Source organism: Vicugna pacos, chromosome 11 (assembly GCF_048564905.1).
Source record: "Vicugna pacos chromosome 11, VicPac4, whole genome shotgun sequence".
NCBI lineage: Eukaryota > Metazoa > Chordata > Mammalia > Artiodactyla > Camelidae > Vicugna > Vicugna pacos.
In genome coordinates this window covers 83,599,484-83,620,912 of record NC_132997.1, presented here as the reverse complement: position 1 = coordinate 83,620,912, position 21,429 = coordinate 83,599,484, and the positions used below count along the sequence as shown (strand labels likewise).

General features: G+C 39.3%; 1 long non-coding RNA gene across 1 annotated transcript; it reads left to right on the top strand.

The window, feature by feature from the left end:
* Positions 1-91: 91 nt before the first annotated feature.
* On the top strand, positions 92-14,229 carry LOC140699846 (uncharacterized). Its single transcript, XR_012078102.1, has 3 exons — positions 92-237; positions 3,623-3,695; positions 13,846-14,229. It is a non-coding gene; the product is annotated as an uncharacterized lncRNA (long non-coding RNA).
* The last annotated feature ends 7,200 nt before the right edge of the window (positions 14,230-21,429 follow it).

Genomic DNA, 21,429 nt, shown 5'->3' with positions numbered 1-21,429 from the left:
GAGCCGGACCCCTCGCCGCTCCCCGCGCTGCGCGTGCGCTCCTCAGGCGGCCGCGTCCAGTTTGTGAGACTCCAGCTCTAGCCCGCGCGGCGGCGCCTTCATCGGCGCAGGCGGCGGTCTCTTGGCCGCGACGCCTCCGCCCGCTGCCACCGCGGCCCCACTTGGATGGAGTTGGGGTTCTGAGCACCTGCCCCGACTCCCAGCGGGCGAGCGGAGGGCCTCCCGCCGCCCCCTCCGGTACAGGACTCCCCCACCCCGCCAACCCCGCGCTCCTCTCGGTTCCCGCGGTGGGAAAAGTTGGTGCGGCCGGCGTCTCCTCAGCCAGGCTGAGCGCGCTCCTCGCCGGCGCGGGGCTCTGGGTCCTCTGGGTCCCGGGTGACTGAGGCGGCGGCTCTTGGTGGGTCGCGTGGTACCAGGGTTCCCACCCCCAGGGGACTTCCCTCACTCACCAAAAGCCACGAGGCCTGGCTCCTGCCACTCCTTTGCCTCTCTTCATGAGCTGCCTCTACTAAGGGGGCCAAAAGGAGGACACGGACTGCGGAGCCCAAGAGTGCCCAGAGCCCGAAGGCAAGCGCGGTCGGTACCCAGGCCAAGCCACCCGCCTGGAGCGGGAGGAGCTAAGGCCTGTCAGCATCTGTTTTGCGCTTGACAGGAGACTCCACACACGTCTAAGCCTTGGTCCACTGTCCTGGCCGCGACAGCAGCCTGAAGAGAGGTGATGGGTTTGGAGACAGACAAGTGTGGAAAGGGTTAAAGCTAGCTAGGTAGTTTTTTGGAAGAAGTGCGTAGATTGGGCTTCTGAACTCAGGAGGTGCTGCAGACGTAGAGCCTCTGCCCATTTTCCACAGGAGTGGTATTTCCTTCTGCAAGAACAGGCTCCATCCTACCCAGTCCCCGTGTTCTTTTCCAAAGTCCAATCCTGAAAAAACTTCAGAGTGAGCGGACACTGTGACCTGTTTCCCTGATCACAAATCAGGCAAAGCATCAAAGTGTCAGGAGTGCAGAGATGAAAGGGTGAATTTTCAGCAGGCTGACTTTCCTTTCAGGGACTCTCCCTTTCTGATGGGCTCCCTTTAAAGGATCCTGTTTGTAGGGTAATTTAGATAGCCCCACCCCTTCTTCCGTCTTCCGCCTAAAGGGGAGGAGAATGTCAGTGGACAGTCTGCCCAAGAGATTCCCTGTTTGTGGGCCCGCAACGTAGGAATTACAGGGAGGAAACTCTGCAGCATCTTCTCAACAGCATGGAGAGTGGCCTGTACATGAGCCACTGTTCCCTGGTGTGATCAGTCCTAGGAAGATAAGCCGTACCAATGACGACAAAGCCCTGTTGTACCATTGCCTGACCTTTTTTAGTGAAGAGCACAAAATCATAGTCCTCCCAGCTTCATGGAAGGAAGAAAGGGATTGCTGGATTACAGGAGGCCGAAACTGGTGAGAGTGGCCATGAGTGGCCTTAGACTAGAAACACACAGCAGGTGGAAACCAGCGGTCTTTGGTCTTTTCAGGGGAAGTTTTCTGTTTTTGAGAAAATTCTGCATCTTTTCAGCCTGAAAGAACTGTTGCAATTTAAGCTGATTCTGGAAACTTTAAATTCCTGTAAACAAAAACAAAAACATCTTGGATGCAATCACTAAAGGCCATTTTAAAGTGTTCTCCAGGCATTGAGAACATTAGCACCAACTAAAAGTACCTTTCATGGTGTTTTCTTTTCTCATAATTGCCGGAAACATTCCCAGAAGGGTGTCAGGAAAACCTGTGTTCAGATTGGCTCTGTCAACTAAACTTGAAATGTGGTTTCTGAATCCAGTGTCAGGAAAACCTGTGTTCAAATTGGCTCTGTCAACTAAACTTGAAATGTGGTTTCTGAATCCAGATTTGTTCTCTGTCACAGTAAGGTGTTCTGCATTACCCACCCCCACGGGCCTCTGGGTAAGGAGTTGTTATGATACCCTTCCCATGCTCATAGTGCTGTAGGGAGATAGCCACCATCGTTAACTATACTCAATACTCCAACACCATTATCAATACTTACTGAACACAACCCATATGCCACGAACTGCTCTGATGATGGCATCAAGAATGGAAGATGTTGCCCTCCTATTGTGGGTATATTTTTATCTTATGCTTTTTACAAGATGCCCTGAAAGCTTGGGAGTTTGTGTGAGGAGTAGCTGCAAGAGTGAGGAAACCACTGAGGAAGGGAGGTGAATATAGAACTTGTCAACTCGGAAATATAATAGCCAGTTATCTTACGAGCAAAATGGGTTTGTTCTGAAGTAGCACAGAATTGCAATTTGGACGGGCAAGCTACGATGAATCACAGACAAGTTTTAAAAGACAAAAGGAAGGTCAGGTTTTACTAGGTTTCAGGAAGAAATTGAGGAGGGTTGTTTTGAATGAAAGTTATTTGGAGAAGAACAAGAGTTTAAGGTGGTGGTGGTTTCTTATTGGCTGCAAGTGGTGGTTAATGCATTGTGGCAGGGAAGGGTCTTCCTTTTCTTAAAAGCAAGAGATGAGATTCCCATGTGGAAAATGCCCTCTCATGTATCAGAAGAGATGTAACATTGTTATCATCATGGATAAGAAATTGAGACCCAAAGAATTTTACACAAGGAATTCTATCCAATTCTATCATGTTAAAATAATGTTTATTGCTCTTCCTGCTGGTTATGCAGGCAGCAATGAGTGGTACGTATGTGAGAGCTCTCCCTTCCTGACTCCATTTTAAATGAGTATTTATTTTCACATTGCCTTCTTTTAATCAAAATCTTTCCTGATCAAGAGTCAGGTTGTCCATATTTAGTGTTTTTTGTCCCTTGGTACCAGGAAGGACCTTTCCTGGTTGTTATGTCCCACACCAGAGGGAAAGTGCTTAGTGATTGGAAACCTTTGAAGCCACGTTTGAGTAACAAGGAAGGGCATGAGGAAGAATCCTCAGGGATTTCCCATCCAAAGTCTATATCCTATCTAGGCTGTAAATGCTAGAGCTTATCCTGAAGTGCAGATCTAGCATTACCCTGTTGGGTACCACGTTTATACAAAGGTTTGACAGGCAACAGGTACAGACCTTAAAAATAATTATGCAAAGCAGAGTTAAAAGTAATATGGCAAATCTACTTTCTATAATGGTAACCAACAAAATGGATCAAAAGACCATGGAGTGTCAGGGGAAATTTGTTGTGCTTGTTCCTTGATTTTGTGTAATTAAATTTCTGCCTCTCCAGAGGTATTTATCCATGTGCAAAAGGTGGTATTTGCTATCACAAAGACACCTCCTTGCTCAGCAAGTAGATAATCAAGGGTGATGCCACTGTCAGAAAGTACTTTAAGCAAAAAGTCAAATTGTTGTTTTTGGTCTGGTACTGCTTTGGCTGTGGATTTGACTAGATCTTCCAGTGTTAAGGAGAGATTTCTGATCATGTGTTCATTGGCACTTATTATTCCTATGGAGACAATCTTGGAGTCATGTATATCCCCAGGTAGTTCCTATTTAAAGTGGCCAGGGAGGCTTAATGGGGTGGACCTTGGGAAACTTCAAAAATCTTACTTTGTAGCTGAGGTCAAGGGAACACTGGGTGAAATTAACAGTAACACTAGGGATAAATGAAAAAATTTCTTTCAGGGTGGACTAAATGTTGTCAACAACGAATTGTCAAGAACGAATCAAAGTTTCTGATGGCAAGCTCAACAGTTAGGTAAGTTTCCCCCTTTTGTAATGGACTGAGAAATTTGGATAAGAGTGTTTCTTTCCAAGAAAAAGAGGGAGAGGATAAGGTAAGAAGTAACTGTGGGAAAAAGGTGTACAATCCTGGTCCTGACATCTTGGGAAAGCTGTCTCCTTCAGCTGACTTCTGCTTCAATTTCTGGTGAATTTGATTCTAAGTCTCCAGCATTTGTATAGGACCAGAGTCAGGTGGAGCCTTTTTTAGCTATAAGACTTGTATCTAGACCTTGAGTGTCTGAAGTTCGGCTGCCATCTGAGTAAGGTGAGGAGGACCTTGTATAGTACCTTCCAAGGAGATTTAAGGGCAGTTTTTGTTCTTACTGATTCCAAATCAGAAGATTGGGAGAAAATTGGAAATGTTTAGTTTCGAGATTTCTCATCAGATATTTGAGGAAACTAGAAGAGTTTAGAATCCAGTCCAGCTCACAGATTTATAACAGAACATTAAAAACAATTAATAGGATAAGAATCTAATATCTACAAAGGTGCAAACTTAATTTCTCTCTCCGTAATTATCCCCTCCTACCTTTTTTATCAGACAGTCGTGGTAAAACTAATTTGTTTGAATTGAAATGGCCTGGTTATTTATATCAGTACAGCAAGAATAATGATTGGCCATATAAACTGTTTTTAAGATTACTTTGCTGGAACTTTGTAAGCAAGGTACTAGGCTTATATTTCCAAGCACTTCCTTAAAATTGTCTGGTCATATCTGAGTCTATGTATATCTCTCTCCAATATGACATTCTAGTCAAATCCTTGGTATTGTCGCCAGTGTTTCCAGTTGTGTCCTGTTATAAGAACAGATTCTTACCCAACTCATGCAAACGACTACACTGCCATAAAAATAAGAATACTCACTGAGAGTTTCCAAATTCGGAGGGATCAGGCAGAGGGAAAAAGTAAATTCTTCACTTTTGTTTACAAAGATATACTATATCAAATTGCTATGAGTCATAGATAGCCTATGAGTAAGTTTCCTTAAATCTGGAAAGTTAAAATATTAAAAAATCCAGCAATGTTTCAAATAAAAAGTTCCTAAAAAGAATTACAGTCATTCTCCTCAGTTCATTTAGTCCCATGTAATTAGTTCCTGTTTGTCTTGATCTTTTGTTAGAAGTTTTATGAAGCCACCGGTTTCTTCATTAGAGTTCTTAAATTCTTACCTAGTTCAGTGGTATGATCTGAGAAGTGATCAGCAACCTGTATTCTTTAGTACTTGTCAGAGTTGTTTCCATGAACCTCTTTCAAGATGGAGCACTTTTGTAGGAACACTTTTGTAATGTTGTTTTAATATAATTTTGGGGTGAAACCAACCAGAAGGGATTCCTGCTGCTTATAAGGAAAATTTGGGCTGATTTTCTGTTTTTTAATTTAACATTATAAACAAACTCTACAATGTTATATATCTTTGACCTATTAGAGAAGTAGGTCATTTCAAAACAAACCTGCAATGAATATATTTGTGTCTATTACTTGTTTTTCCTTGTATTATTTTTTCTTCTGAAAATTACAAGAAATATGTGCACTGGGTCAAAGGGCATGAATTCTGTATATAACTGTGCTTTCCTGAAAAGTAGTAACAGTTTATAGCACTGCACGCAGTGTATGAAAGTGCTAATTTTATTGCATCTTTATTTACCTGGTGGGTATTATCAATGACAAATATTTCTACTGTTTCCCTGGGTGAAAAACAATTCCTTAATGTTTTAATTTTTAATTCTCTGATTACTAGTGAGAATAACTTTGTTCCCTAATTTTGCTTACTAGTTGGAATTTCTACTGATTTTTCTGTTCACAAGGCAGGAAGGTAAAATAGGAATATGTAAACATGGAATGAACTTCTTAACAAGGTTACAAGTCCAAAATTTGAGCAGACTGGGCAAACTGAAATTGTGATGGGGGTGGGTGTGACAGGGGATGCAAGAGGTATAGATTAAATAAGGTCTTTCAATACTGAGACTTTTTATTCTTCTTGGAAGGAAGGGAATGTGGGAGTATGCTGTGCCTGCAGGTACTGAAATCAGAGTGGCAGAATCACCAAGGAAAAATTATTTCTCTTACAGGTTCTGCCTTAATGTTCTCATTTCTTTTATTAGTATTTTTCTTTCTCCCGTCCTAAGAAACTGAATCCTGGGAACATTTCTTTAATGGTCACTTTCTGTTTAATTCTTTTTCAAGTGTCTTAAAATCCAAACTTGTGGTTTCTCCAAGATAATTTCTCACCAGTGGGTGGCAGCCTGTTGCTTTCAAGAGAGGCAGTTACAAGCTTTTGTGTGTAGAGGGTGGGGTGGAGTGGAAGGAGAACGGTGTGTAAGAGATAACTGGAATTTGGGGGCAGATAAAAGGCTGTTGAATCTACTCGGCAGTAGAATCAATTTGGCAGTTTGCTTGATACAACTTTTAATGATGACTAATTTTTAGGACTACTCCTAGGAAATTTTGAGGGGGCACCCTACGGAGAAAAATATTTTACTTGATACATTTCTGCTTCCAAACTCTTACAAGGAGATTTGATTTCATCATAAAATACAGGCACCTGGTCTTCCCCACTCCCTATCACCCTGAGTCAGAGGCTAAGTAGTAACAGGGTAATCTCAAACTCTTCCTGCTAAGGATAAGATTTGCATTATGCTTGTGACCATTTTGCCCATGTTCCAAATAGCAGGCCTGGGGAAAAAAAGGAGTTTTTCTTAATTCCTAAAGGAGGAGTCATTTTGATCATTCTGTTAAAAGTTTGGGTGAGTCGGGGAAGCAGAAACCCCAGGGCTGTACACTGGTTAGTGGGCTCAGCCAGTTTGTCTTTGCACCTCCAAATAGCTTTGCTCAAGTCACTCTCGAGGAAGGTATGGAGTGGAGAGCATGAAAAGAGTAGCAGATGATGATGAAATAAGCTGGGGTCGGTAGCCGTCCACCACCAGTTGGCTGACCGACTGGAGGACACTTTCTTCTCTGGGCACCGAACTTTCAACTACAACATGAGAGGACTGTACTGGACAGTCTCCAGGGCCAATTCCTGCTCTAAAATTCTGTGAGGCTTCCGTCTTCCCTGCCTTAAACTTCTCCAGGCAATCCACCCATCTTCTAAAATTAACTTTACCTTAGAATGCACTCTGGATACATAATGGGTTGTATATTTTCTTCACCTTTCTCTCAATGGGGACAGCAGCATATTTCTTAACTTCTCCATGCGTATTTTGCTGTACAAGAAGGTTCTGGTGAGAAAGTCAGTGACCTCAGAAAGTATTCTTGTCAACTTTTTGTGCTTCCTTTAATTGGCTGAGAGAGCCGTCTGAATTGCCTATTTAGGTCCATGAGGTTGCTAAAGAGCAATTCATTCATTCATTCAATTATTCATTCAACAAATATTCAGAGAGGCCAGCTGAGCTCCAGGTACTCTGCCAGCTGCAGTAGTGCTTCCCAAGGACTGTTTGATAATCTACCTCTCTCTTGCCTAAATGTGAATCTGTCTACATGGGTGGATGGTCCTCAGATTCTCAGAGCCTTTCTCTAGGAGTTGCAAGTAGAGGAATAGCCATTCCCTCCATAAGATCCTCCCCCACAGGCTCCCACCTCATTAAGCAGGATTTAAATCACAAAGCACCTTGCCCAGAAGGTGTGGGGGTCTCAATTCTAGGCCAAGGGGGCCTTTTTCTAATTTTTTTCTATATATGTATATATATTCATTGAGGTATAGTCAATTTACAGTGTTGTATCAGTTTATGGTGTACAGCATAATGCTTCAGTCATACATGAACATACATATATTCATTTTCTTCGTAAGTTACTGCAAGATATTGAGTGTAGTTCCCTGTGCTATACAGCATGAACTGGTTGTTTATCTATTCTCTATATATCAGTTAGTATCTGCAAATCTCTAACTCCCAGTTTATCCCCTCCCACCTCTCTCCCTCACTGGTAACCACAAGTTTGTTCTCTATGAGAGTTGGTTTCTATTTTGCAAATAAGTTTGCTTGTCTTTTTTTTGTTTGTTTTTTTTAAGATTCTAATTTTTAGATGATATTTTTCTTTCTCTTTCTGACTTATTTCCCTTAGAATGACAATCTCTAGTCCATCCATTGTTGCAAATGGCATTATTTTATTATTTTTTATGGCCAAGTAGTATTCATTGTATAAATATACCACAATTTTTTATCCAGTCATCTGTCGGTGGACATTTAGGTTGTTTCCATGTCTTGGCTATTGTAAATAGTGCTGTTGTGGGGTACATGTAGTGTCTTTTTGATAGTGGGGTACATGTGTCTTTTTGAATTAAGATTCCCTCTGGATATATGCCCAGAAGTGGGATTGCCCAGCAGTGGGTAAGTCTATTTTTAGTCTTTTGAGGAATCTCCATACTGTTTTCAATTAACGGCTGCACCAAACTACACTGCCACCAACAGTGTAGGAGGGTTCCCTTTTCTACCTTTCTCTAGTTTGTACAAAAGCATCTTATGGAATGTGGTGGCTCTGCTTCCCAGAGTCCAAGCATATGAGTGTTTATTCCTTCCCTCCTCTTACTGGATTCTTTCTCATTTTCATCTTTAGATCTCCACTCCCAGAAATGAGAGTTTTTGTCCCATTCTGGACCCTTCCTCTTTTAACACTTTTCCGTGGTAAAGGATGCTCAAAAATACATTTAAATTTTTGTGAAGCACTTGGTTTATTATGCTAATAAATCCTCCTTTGGATTGTGAAATATTTCCAGTAAATGGTGAGTTTAGATAGAAATTAAGGTAGCACTACATCTTTTAAATTAGACAGACATACATGTAAACGGGAACAAATGTCTACTGGAATGGAAGAAGGACTGGGCTTAGTGCAGAGTTCCTCCTCAGTTATTTTCATAGGTTAATTTGCAGTCTGCTGACTCACAGGGTCCATTGTGGTAGAGTGCCTGCCTCCTCAGAAAGAGTGAAGATCTGTCCTTTTTTGCACTGGATAATTTATTCACAATTCCCTGCCTCTCCTCCTGATATTATTGATGTCACAGGCAAGGAAAGCAGCCTGCATTTTTCTAGGGAGAATTCAGAGGCCTGTCCAATTGCCTAATATAGTTGTTCTTAACCATGGCCGCACATTAGAACTGTCTGGATGCTTCACAAAGATCTCGTATCTGGACTCCACTGCAGAGTAATAAATGGCAGCTATAACCTCTGCAAGTGGAGTTTGGACATCAGTATTTCTCTAAAAGGTCCCCAGAACTCATGCGGATAGATTGAGAGCCAATGGCCTGTGTTTTCCAAGGGTTTGACAACAGCACAGAATAACTTGATGGGCTAAATTGAAGTGGTTTAAAGTTGTCCTTTGTCACACAAATGCACATGTACATGGCCCATTTGGTGTGGGATACAAATAGGGAATTTCACTGACAGACACAACACAGACAGAAAATAGATAACACATACAACCCTGACGGGAGACTCACACATCACAGACAGAGGTACATGTGCACATGCACACACACACACACCCATGGTTAGAAACTGTGGTTCCTGACACACATATAGACATATATCCTGGTATAGAGACACAATCCTAGAACATCATAAAAGAGGACACACACACACAGACAGACACAGAGACACATGCACACAGGCACGGGCATTTTCATAGAGAGACACACAGTTATAAACAGAGACACACACACGAGCTCACATGTGTAGACATAGCACAAGATAGACAGACACACACACAGACCTTCCACATTTACAGAGATGTGAAGGCAACATAGAGGCATATTCAGACACCCTGCAGTGTGGAGGAACATGCTCAGAAATGCACTTTTAGAAAACTTTAGGACTTTTTGTATGTAAGGTCTTAAGCATAGTTGAGGATTTGCTTCTTTTCCACTTTTCCTAGTGCTTTTGCCTAGGCTTATTTCCAAGTGGGCGTGAAGCATGAAAGTTGTGTGGCTTCAGAGAAGTGAACACACTTGCTTTTAACAGAAATAGATCCTGCTGAGAAGTTATCTTTCACATGACCCTGCAATCCTGGGGAAGGAACCACAACAACAACACAACAATGATGAAACAAACCCTGGCGGTGCTGACTGCTCTGGAGACTAGAATAAAAGATCCTATCATAGTAATTCTGTACAGTCTACCAATTTCTCCCCCACCCATGAACTGAAACCTATTATTTGTAGCAAGATTTATAGGTATAATGTCATTTGATCTTTAGAACAACTTAGTGGGCTAAGTTCTATTATTTGCCTTCATTTTGTAGGTGTAGAAACTCAGGCACAGAGAGGTTAGTTAAGTGACTTTCCCTGGGTCACTTAGCTGGTAGGTACAAATTCATGCCTGCTTTGAGTCTGTGCTCCTCACCACTCCTGACACGACTGCTGCTTCCACTGAAAAGGAATTGCAATCTGATTGTTCTTACTTTACTTTACAGATGAGAAGACAGAGGGTCAGAGAGGCTAGGCACTTCAGCCAGGGCTCTTGAGGTATAAACTAAAGCTTTGAATCTGGTCCAGGCCTGCCTTCACTACAGAGACGGACCTTTGGTTCATTCCTTAGGCTACATGTAAACATGATAGTATGGAGTTGGTGATTCTGAGAGTGAGGACCCAGAACTATGAATAAACAACAATAGCCATGCTATGACTTTACTCAGAGTCAGGATTTTATTCTCATAAAAGACAAAGGAATTGAAAGCCTTTTCTGTTTCTCTCTACAACTCTGTTTGCCTCTTTGAGAACTGGGCATCTGCGCTTTGTACTACAGAGACTGCTGGTACTTAACAGCTCTTGAATTTGAATTAGTCCCAGCAGAGTGTCCAGAATGTAACCTGGAATCCCATCCCTGGGGAAGGACTACCTTGACTTTGGGAGGATCTATTTTCTGTGTGTGTGTGTCTCACTAGGATGACACACACTGGATGGGCAGCATCTTGGCCATAGTGCCTCAGTGTAGGATCCCCTCCAGCCCTCTCCCTAGTACTCAATTGTGGAGGGTACTTTGGCTCAGGGTATGCATATGGTGTCACCTGTCAATCAATAGTCAGTCAACGGTTTATCCAGCATTTATCATAGGCTTTTCTCTGTAACAGCTTCTGTTGTGGTTACAAAATGGGTGTTCCTTTCTCAAGGGTTTTATGATCTAATTGAAGGCAAATAGCAGCAATTAAACAAGAGGTTAGAGACTGAAAGTGGTATGACTGAATCTGACCAGGAGCTAACTCCCTTCACCCCTCCAAGCACACACATACAATGCTTTTAAAATATCTTTAAATGAGTTGGCAGTATTTATAAGTCAGAACATTTCACATAAAAATTCTTGGATTCCTAGGTTCTGTTTGAAAAAATGTAGATCTGGCAACTGAGCTTTTGTACCAATAGAAATAATTGGCTGGAGACAAGTAGCAGCTGCCCTTGAGAAAAGACATGTGCTAGTCCAGACCCCACTCTCTTTACAGCCTTTAATTCTGGCCCTATTTAATTCATTAAGATGATCTGCCTGAATGCTGTGTCTGTCTAATTCACTGTCATGCATAGGCATAAATTACTATCCAAGTTCAGTGATAAGTATCTTAGGAAGTTGAGGAGGGAAAATCATTGAGGGTTGGAGAAGTCAAAGAAAGCTTCATGAAGGAGGTGATCACTTATCTGGACTATAAAAAAGTCTGGACTTAGGGAAGGGGATGGAGCACTGAATGTACTTGTGTAGGGTACGTAAGAAGAGGGATAAAAGGTGACTACAAAGTTAAATTCTGAACAGACTAAAAACCAACTAGGGAAAAGCAATTTTTTTGAACATTAGGAAGAAAATACAGAAGACTACTTATTTTAGCAGAACTGAGAAGAATTTATTATAGTGACATAGACAGTCCAAGCCATAAGGGAAAATATTCAGAAATTCGACTTCACTAAATTAAAAAAAAAAAAACACAACAAAACCTCTGTTTATCTAAAAATGCAGAAAACAAAGTCAAAGGCAAGCTGAAGACAGGGAGAATATTTGCAATGCATAAAATAGAGGATAAATTCATTAAATAAATAAATAAACAAATCAACAAGAAAAAGAAACAATTCAATGGAAATTTGTATAAAATATATGGACATTCTGCTGACAGGAAACACAATGGCAAATAAATAATGAAAAGATGCTCAGCCTCAAAAATTTTATTTGGGAAGTGAAAAATAAAACAATCAGGGTATATCATTTGATAAATATCACATTGGCACAAATTTTGCAATGTGACAGTTCCAACAGGTTAGTAAGGATGTTGAAAATTGCCACCTTTATAGACTGTTTGTAGGAGAGGGACTTGGCATAAAACCTCAGGATAATATGCCTTGTATTAAATTATTAAAGTGTATGACAACAACAGCATGAAGGACTAAGGAAGAAACAGAGTTATGCTGTTCTAAGGTTCTTATATTGTACATGAAGGGGTATAATATTACTTGAAGATAGATAAGTGATAAGTTAAATGTGCAAATTTTAAGTATAGAGCAACCACTAACAAAACAGAACAAGGATGTATAATTAAGGAGCCACAGTGGAGCTAGAATGAAATATAATGTTCTGTTAGTTCCAAAGAAGGCAGTAAAAAAGGGACAAAGGAAAGATTGGATGTACAGAAAATAAAAAGCAAGATAGTAAATTTAAACATAACACTCCTGATAACTAAATAACAATTAAAATGGAGATTGTAAAACTAGATTTAAAAAGAAGATCCAGTTACACTGAATTTACAAAAAACACGTTATAAATAAAAAGACACAGAGAGATTTAATGAAAAGGGCTAAAAATATATTTAAAATGTATTTAATACAGTGAGTAATCATGAGAGAGCTAGAGTAGCTGTGTAATGCCAGAAAAAGTAGTCTTCTTAATGAGAAAGATTTCCAGGTGTAAAAATGAAAATTTCACATTAATAAAAGGGTCAGTTCATCAACAAAACATAACAATCCTAAATGTGTAAGCACAACAATGTAGTTTCAAAATGCATAAAGCAAAATTTGACATTACTGAAGGGAGAAGTAGATAAACCTATAATTATGATTGAAGATTTCAAAACATTACTCTAAAATTTGATTTAATAATTGCTGCAGAAAAACAGTAATGATATAGAAGACTTGAATAGCACCATTAACTAACTCGAGCTAATTGATGTTTATAGAACACAGCACTCAATAAGAGCAGAAAACAATCCTTTCAAGTGCACGTGAGACACTTAAGATGGACCCCATGCTGAACCATGAAACAACTTCTAGTAAATTATGAAGGCTGAAGTCATACAGAGTATGTTCTGTGACCACAACAGAAGTAAATTAGAAATCAGTACAGAAAGATATCTTGGAAATCCATTAAACTTGGAGTAATATAACACAGTTCTGAATAATTAATGAGTCTAGGAGGAAATCACCAAGCAAAATACTTTTAATTGAATGAAAATGAAGCAAAACTTCAACATTGTGGCATGCAGTTAAAGCAGTGATTGTGGAGAATATATGTATATATATTTATATATGCATAGATTGAACATTTACAAGAATTATATCACAGTGTTAACTGTCAGTCCCAGGGGGTGAGATTACAGGTCAAGTATAATGTATGTCTTGAAACTTAACATAGTTTTTAGTTCTCCAAAAAGAACTTGCATTATTTTAACATTCAGAGAAAAATGTTATTAATAAAAAACTGAGATTCATAGATATTTTATAACTTTCCCAATTTCAAACAGCTGACCAGGGAGTGGGTCATTTCAGATTTGAATCCACCTGTATCTCAGTTAGAAAACCCATGTCCTTATCACTATATTGTGCTGTTTCCTATAATTATCTCCAGGGTAACACTTGTCTAAATTAAGCACATCTGTAGTACACAGCTTTTTTTTTTTTTTTTTAGTCTTCGAGCTTTCAACTATGTTATCTCTTGTCCATCCACAATAAGCCAGGCAAGCAAAAGGAACCTGAGAGTAACTCTTCTGTCTTAGGACTAGTATTCATGTTCCACATCTTCTGGACATTTGTGAACATTTAAGGATTTATGGGTGTGTGAGCCTCAAGTGATGCTTAGCAATAAAACCCACTCAAGTTAGCATTGCCTGTATCAGAAGACTTCAGAGTGTGGATACATTCTCTGCATGAACTCCATTGAATCTTTCAGCAGAAACCAAGTTGTTGTGATGGAAAAGACCAAGAGGGAAGATCCACCAAGTCCATTTGAGGAGATCCTTGGAGCTGTCCTGTTTCTCACCCTTCCTATGACCTGGTTATTCAGCTATTTCTTTGATTTAGTAAGATACCCTAGTTTCTTTTCCTATTTGCTTAAGTTGGATTTTGTTACTCTGGATCAAAAGAACCTAATATTCCTAACCAAACGCAACCAGATATTAAGTAGCTATTGAGGATTCAAATACAGATTGGCTGAACTCCAGGACAAGCAACTATTTATATTCATGTTCAAATGGAGTAGATGATGACTGATGTACAAAAAGAAATTGTAAATTATACACACTTGTTTTGAAGAATAAAATGGACATTTGTGTAACTTTTTCCTCATTCGTGTTTGATTGATTTAAATGCTTTCTGTCCCCAGAACACATTTAGCTTATTTTTAATGGAGAAAAAAAATGAAAGAAACATCTTACTCATGTAGGAATATTTCCTTCTCTTCTTCACTCCCCAAATGCACATTTCCTTGTTCAAAAAGATTTCTGGAATTTTCTTGGCAAGAATCCCAGTTTTAAGAAGTTTTCTAGTAAGATCAAAGTAGGGGATCACAGGACAAGAAGGCAACGTGCTGGTTCTTTCCTGTTCCCTCATAAGGAATGGAGCTGTCTCGCATGCCCAGTTAGTTCCACGGTATGGTGTTCAGGGTTTCTACAGAGGTGACTGACAACAGTGAGCTTTTCTACATTCCAGAAGCTCATGTTACTCTGGAAATTCAAACTGAAGATCCCAGCTTCCTTGCAAACATCTGCTATTCATTGATAGCACTGTCAAGCTCCTATTTCAGCTCTTCACTCTGTTGTGAAAGCATCTGTGTAAGCTCCCTTCCTGAAGTTGTTTATTATGAACTGGCATGCTGGAAGCAGAGACCAGATAGAGCAAGTGTGCTGAAAGCTACAAGTTAATTTGATGCTTTTCCTGCTCTTGAATGAACTTTCTGATGCCTTCATCTTATCATAGTTTGAAGCATATTGGTGCATTACACTTGGGAAAAATGCATATTAATGTGTTCAGTAAGTAACTTGGGAAGAAACGTGTTTATCTTATTCCACCAAAATGCATTTCCTATATATATTTCTGAATAATTAGAGGAGAGTGATTATGATCATAGAGCTTGGATTGCTGGATTGCATGTCACAGGTACTTTTGCTGTGCTTCCTGGAGAAGTGATTATTTTTAATACACCCATACCCTTTGCCTTATTCAATTAGTAGCTCCTTGAATTGTTGATTTCACAATTTAATTTGCAGTGGTGTCATCAGGGCCAGCTTCTTGGGCATGCCACATGTGCAGTTATTAGAAGGACACCATACTTGGTTTAATAATCTGCAGTTGCTGTTTTGAAATTCCTAATACCCTGTGAAATTCTTGATACACTTTGAACTCTGATTTTTGTTTTGCATTGGGCCCCACAGATACGTAGTCAGTCCTGGCTGTCATCAAGCTGCAGGGACATTGGGGTGGGCCAGTGAGAGGCAAGTAATGAAGTGAACACAGAGCTTGGTCACTGGATAGCTGTGTGACCTGCAGCAAGTTTGGTCCTTGGTTTTCTCAACAGGCAACAAATAAATAAAACAACTACCCCTATTTACTCCCAAATTCTTGTGATACTTAAAATGAAATAATGCTTGTGAAGATACAATGTGAACTTTCATGAATAATATGTATATATTAGTATTATACATTCATTTACTTTTCTTAGACCTGAAGTCAGGTTATGACTTTGGAACAAGTTGATTAACATTTAAGTTTTTGTGGCTGGGAAACACCTGTTATAGGGCAAATTGTTTCTTTTCGGCTACCTCCTAGAAATTTTCCCCTACTGAACTTTCTTAGTATGTATTATTTAGCCCTTGGGCTATATAATGAATTAATGTTTTAGTTCAGTTCCCCTTGGCTGTACAAGACATTGACATCCTAAAAAAACTTAAAGGCCAAACCAGAGCTAAATTAAGAATCTGATGAGGAACCAGGATTTTGCATTTGTTTTATTTTGCTTTGTTTTGTTTTTAGCGGACATAACATCAGTTTTGCTATCAGATAGACTTGGCTCTGCCCACTTGCCACTCATTTCCTATTTTGTGAAAATAGGAAAAAATAGGTGAGAACTTTCAGAATTGTTGTAAGGCTGCAAAGTCACTTTTGCCTAATTCTGTAGAGTCACAATACATAGCAACTATTATTATTTATTTTTCATCTTTTATTGTGTACTCTTGTTTCATGAATGGTGTGTGTGTGTGTGTGTGTGTGTGCGCGCACAACTGAACTGTAAAGTCTTTGAGGTCATAAACTGTGGTTTGCTTTTCTTTTTAATCCCTTACAGCTTCCAGTATAGTGCTGAGCATTTAACAAATAGGTTCATAAAAACTATTTTTTGATTGATTTTTTTGACAGAAATGAAATTAAAAACCAACTCAGCTCTGTCAAATGCATTTATACACACCAAAATTGCATTCTGGCAGACTAACCACAGATTTTAATACGATCCTAAGAGCATTTGTTCATCTGTGTCTAGGCTATAGAGACTTTTTTTTAATAATCAGTCTGTGAAGCCTATCAGTTTAGAAATTCCATTTGGATTGATAAATTTGTCCTGAGTCATTCCATGCTATACTGGACTGCAAGAAGCAAGCTGTGCGTAAGTTTTGAGGACAGTGCCTGCATGTAATTTCTGAAAGGACTAATGCAGATGCTGTATTTTATGAATACTGAGGGAGTATGGTAGAAAGTATCAGGAGGGTGGTGTCTGAGCACAGGGAAGAGGACTGGGACACAGCTGGGGAACCAGAAGTCATTCAGTGGTATCAGAATAACAAGGAATGTGGCTGGAGAATGAAGATGTCTAATGGTCAGCACTGAATCTTACCTTTCTGGAAATCCCAAAGAAGAATGGTTTGGCCTTAGTTAAGGTTCACTGAATTTGGGGAGGAGAGTAAGGGGAAAGGATGCAAATACACTAATCTCTGCTCTAAGCCTGGATTTATCTTAGAAGTAGAGCAGAATTGAACCTCTAGGTGGGAGGCACTGCCCTCCCCCCCACCGTGGTGCACTGTAGAGATGAAAAGCAAGGGAGGTCAAGCAGAGGGGCTGGACTTCTCTTTCCACTGAGCACACTGCAGGAGCTCTCCTGCTGTGGTCTCCACTGAGATATTAGACCATAGCAGAAGTTAGAGCAGACTGGAGGCTTATAGGCATGTTTTATGTGTCTTTTTTTATAGCTTTATAGTATGTGTGCCAAATAGATCCTAGGGTGGGCCCCGTGATTTCCATCCCTTAATATTCATGTCTTTTGTATTTCACTCCCCTTGAGTGTGGGCAGAAATTGTGACTTGCTTCTAGTTAGCAGGACATGTCAAAGTGAAAAGGGATTTTGCAGATGTATGTAAGGCTCCAAATCAATTTTTATTTAAAACAATTTATCCTGATCTATCCTGGGTGGAACTGGAGTGAAAGCCCTTAAAAGAGGGACTGGGTCCTTCCTGAGGTGAGAATCTGTCCTCATGGGCTTGATGAAGTAAGTGATCATGTTGGAGAAGCCTATGTAGCAAGGAGGTATGGGCAGCCTTGAAGATATGAGGGCACCTTCCAGGCAATAGCCCGCAAAATGCTGGCTTCTGTAATTGCAAGGAAATGAAACTGAATGAGCAGATTTCCCCTGACTCAATCCCACACAAAGAGAATTTTGTCTTGCTGACGTCTCTACTGAAGCCTTATGAGACTCTGAGCAGAGGACCCAAACAAGCCATGCTCATACTTCTGACCCACAGATGCTGTGAGATAGTGTGTGTGTTGTTTTAAGATACTAAATTTGTAGTACCTTGTTGTGCAGAGGTAGAAAACTAATGTACTGTTTTAAATAGCAATGCAATCAGGTAGAAGTCACTCCAGGTCTTTGGTTTTATTTTATTTTACTTTATTTTTTTTCTAGCTTTATTGAGATATAGTTGGGCAGACAAAATTGTATATTTTTGAGGTGTACAATGTGATGATTTGATATACATATAAATTGTGAAATAATTACCACAAAAGGCTAATTAACATATCCATCAGTTCACATAGTTACCTTTTGTGTGTGCATGTGTGTGTGTGATTAGAACGCTTAAGATTTCCTCTCTTAGGACATTTCAAGTATACAGTACAGTACTATTAACTATAGTCACTTTATTGTACATTACATTCCCCAAACCTATTCATCTTAGAAGTGAAAAGTTTGTACCTTTTGGCCAACATCTCCCCATTTCCCTACCCCCTGCCCCCTGGAAACCACAGTTCTAATTTCAGATTTGTGAGTTTGACTTTTTTAGCTTCCATGTATAAGTGAGTTTAAGCAGTATCTGTCTTTCTCTGTCTGACTTATTTCACATAGCACAGTGTCCTTCAGGTTCAACCATGTTGTCACAAAGTGATACACATATATATGTATCTCATTTTCTGTATCCATTCATCCATCATTAGACATTTATGTTGTTTCTATGTCTTGACTGTTGTAAAAAAATGCTACAATGACCATGGGGTTGCAAATATCTCTTTGATATATGATTTCATTTTCTTTGAATATATATCCAGATGTGGGAGTTCTGGATCATATGATAGTTCTATTTTTAATTTTTTGGAACCTCCATACTGTGTTCCATAATGGCTGTACCAATTTACATTCTCACCAGCAATGTACAAGTATTTTCTTTTTTCTATGCCTTTGCCAATAACTTGCCTCTTTTTTTTGATGATAGCCATTCTAACAGATATGAGGTGATATCTCATTGTGGTTTTGATTTGTATTTCCCTAATTAGTGATATTGAGCACCTTTTCAGATACCTATTGGCCATTTATATCTTTTCTTTGGAAAAATGTCTATTCAAATTTTTTGCCCATTTTTAAATTTTATTTTTTTGCTGGAGTTATATGAGTTCCTTGTGTATTTTGGATGTTAACTCCTTATCAAACATACAATTTGCAAATATTTTCTCCTGTTCTGTGGATTATCTTTTCATTTTGTTGATTATTTCATTTGTTGTGCAAAAGCTTTTTAGTTTGATGTAGTTCTGCTGTTTATTTTTATTTTTGTTGCCTATGCTTTTGGTATCATATGTCATAGGAAGGAAATAAAAGAGAATAGAAAGAAAGAATCAATGTTACTTAGCAGTCACCACCTCTCCTCCCCACTATAAACACATTTTTCTTTTTCAAGATAAACTCTTTTTTAACTTGTATAAATATAAAAATTTCACCCTAAAACTACTCTCAATCCATCAACCTATTCCCATTCTCCTTGCAGTTCCCCATCAGAACTGTGTCTGCATGGACATTTGCTGACTCTCTCCTCACACTCACCTAAGGTGAGTGTGGATGAGAATATTTACGCTGATAAGACCATGACTTTGTGAAGATGATTTGTCACCAAAGGCTTCATAACATCTCATCATAACTGTGGAGATTTACTAACTATTGTTGGACTCTCTGCTCTAGTTTCTGCCCATAAAATAAAAATCATGCTATTATTAACTGAATAAAATGGTACATATGTAATTATCTTTAAAGGCCTTGAAGGTGAACAGTCTTCGAAAAAGGGGAAAAAGTCATTTTGAGTTAATAGGGAGTATTAACTACATCATTGCTGAATACAGCAAAAGAAAATTATTTTAGTCAAAGATAGACATTGAAGACAACTTATTTAAAAAGGCAGGTCACGTATTGTACTGCCAGCTCCTGCTAACAAGGTTAGAGTTAATAGATTATTGATCCATTTAATGTTTAGTAGAAAGCTAATTTTTTTATCAGCTGTGGCCATTGGGAATTTGTCTGTTTTAGAGGCCAATTCAATAAAAATCTTTCATTTGATATTACTTTCTAATGTCGAGTAGCATATGCCTTTGATGCACTAAACCCTGTTTATTGTTACAGTCACCCTGGGGCATTGGTATTCCTACCATTGTGAGCACTCTCCTTTCTGAGGTTTACTTTTCTTTGTCCCTCAAGAGACTGGTAAACCCTTTCTGGGGTAGAAAGGCTTGGGCTTGCAGGCACCGAGATAAGGGTGGAATCTGATTGTATCATCCGCTGCTAACACCTGCTCCACTTCACTGAAGTTCCTATTATGTGGGATTTTATTCAGTATTGTGACGAGGAACTTGAAATAACATGTTGCAAGTTATCTCCCTGGTGTCCAAGAAGTTCTAATCTTTAAATAATAACAAAAGGAAAATTGTGATAGCATTGAAGGTCTGTAGTCCCTGTGTTTTGGAGAAGATGCTAGACTTGAGAAAGAACAGACATCAAACTCCAAATTACATGTGGGTGTGTGGGTGTGTGTGTGTGTGCATGTGTGCGCACGTGCCTGTGTGTTTGCATTTACTTTCCAGGCTTTAGTGAAATTGGAGCCGTGTTATTTTCTGATTTATATAATGAATAATTGAAAATCTTTTTAGTAAATACAATAAAGATGTGTCATCTGTTTCGCCTCCTATGGAGGTACAATACATTTGTGAAGCAGCAAAGAGCAGAGGTTGAGAGTCTAAACCCTGCAGCCAGGTGGTATGGGTTCAAATCCTATCACTGCCGATAAGTAGCTGTGAAACCTTGAAAAAGACACCAGATAACTTTGGCTCTGTACTCTTTTCTTAAAAAAATGTGGATATTAATAGCGCTTTCTCCATGGAGTTTTTAGAGAATTAAATAAAGAAATATATATACAATACTTAAAACAGTGCTCAGGAAAATGCTTGGCTTTGCTTCTAGAACTACATGTTTTTATTGTTTCCAGCCTAACATTTACTTTTTAAAAATTAATAAACTTTATTTTCTTGAGAAGTTTTAGTTTCACAGCAAAATTGAGTAGAAAGTGCAGAGTTCCCATGTACTCCCTGTCCCCACATGTGCCCAGCCTCTTCCAGTACTGACAAGCAGTGCTACAGTGGTACATCTGTTAGAATCTGTGAACTTACGTTGACACAGAATTATTATCTAGAGACATTTACTTCTTTTAAATGTGTCCTCTTTGATTTAAATGATTTTACCTTTTTCTTGTTCCAAACTTTCTATTTTCCTCCCTGAGTTTAGTGAGCATTGGGAACAGGTGATTGTTACCTAATAACTCAGTAGAAAAGAATGAAGACACAGTTACAAGTGGAGACTATCCCTCTAGGGTCTATGGTAGGTGGGTGTGCAGTATTTATATTCATTCAATATTTAGATACTCATCCATGCAGCTAACATTTTATGGATTCCTTGTGTGTGCTAAATACCATTTTAGATTTAGGGATATAAAGATGAATGACAGAATGTTTAAATTAAAAAAATTTATACTCGAGTTTGAGAGATAGTGACTGGTTTGTTACTATCCACAAGATAGATGCTTTGGGGACAGAGAGGTCACACTAATGTTTAATGTTGAAATCACAATTTTGGCCAATACCCACTTTCTTGCTAGCTTTCACCCCTCAGTCTCTGACCGCCAAAATTTCCTCTGTTAAGTTTAGAAGTCCAAGTGGGGTCCATCACATGTGCATCTACATATTTCTG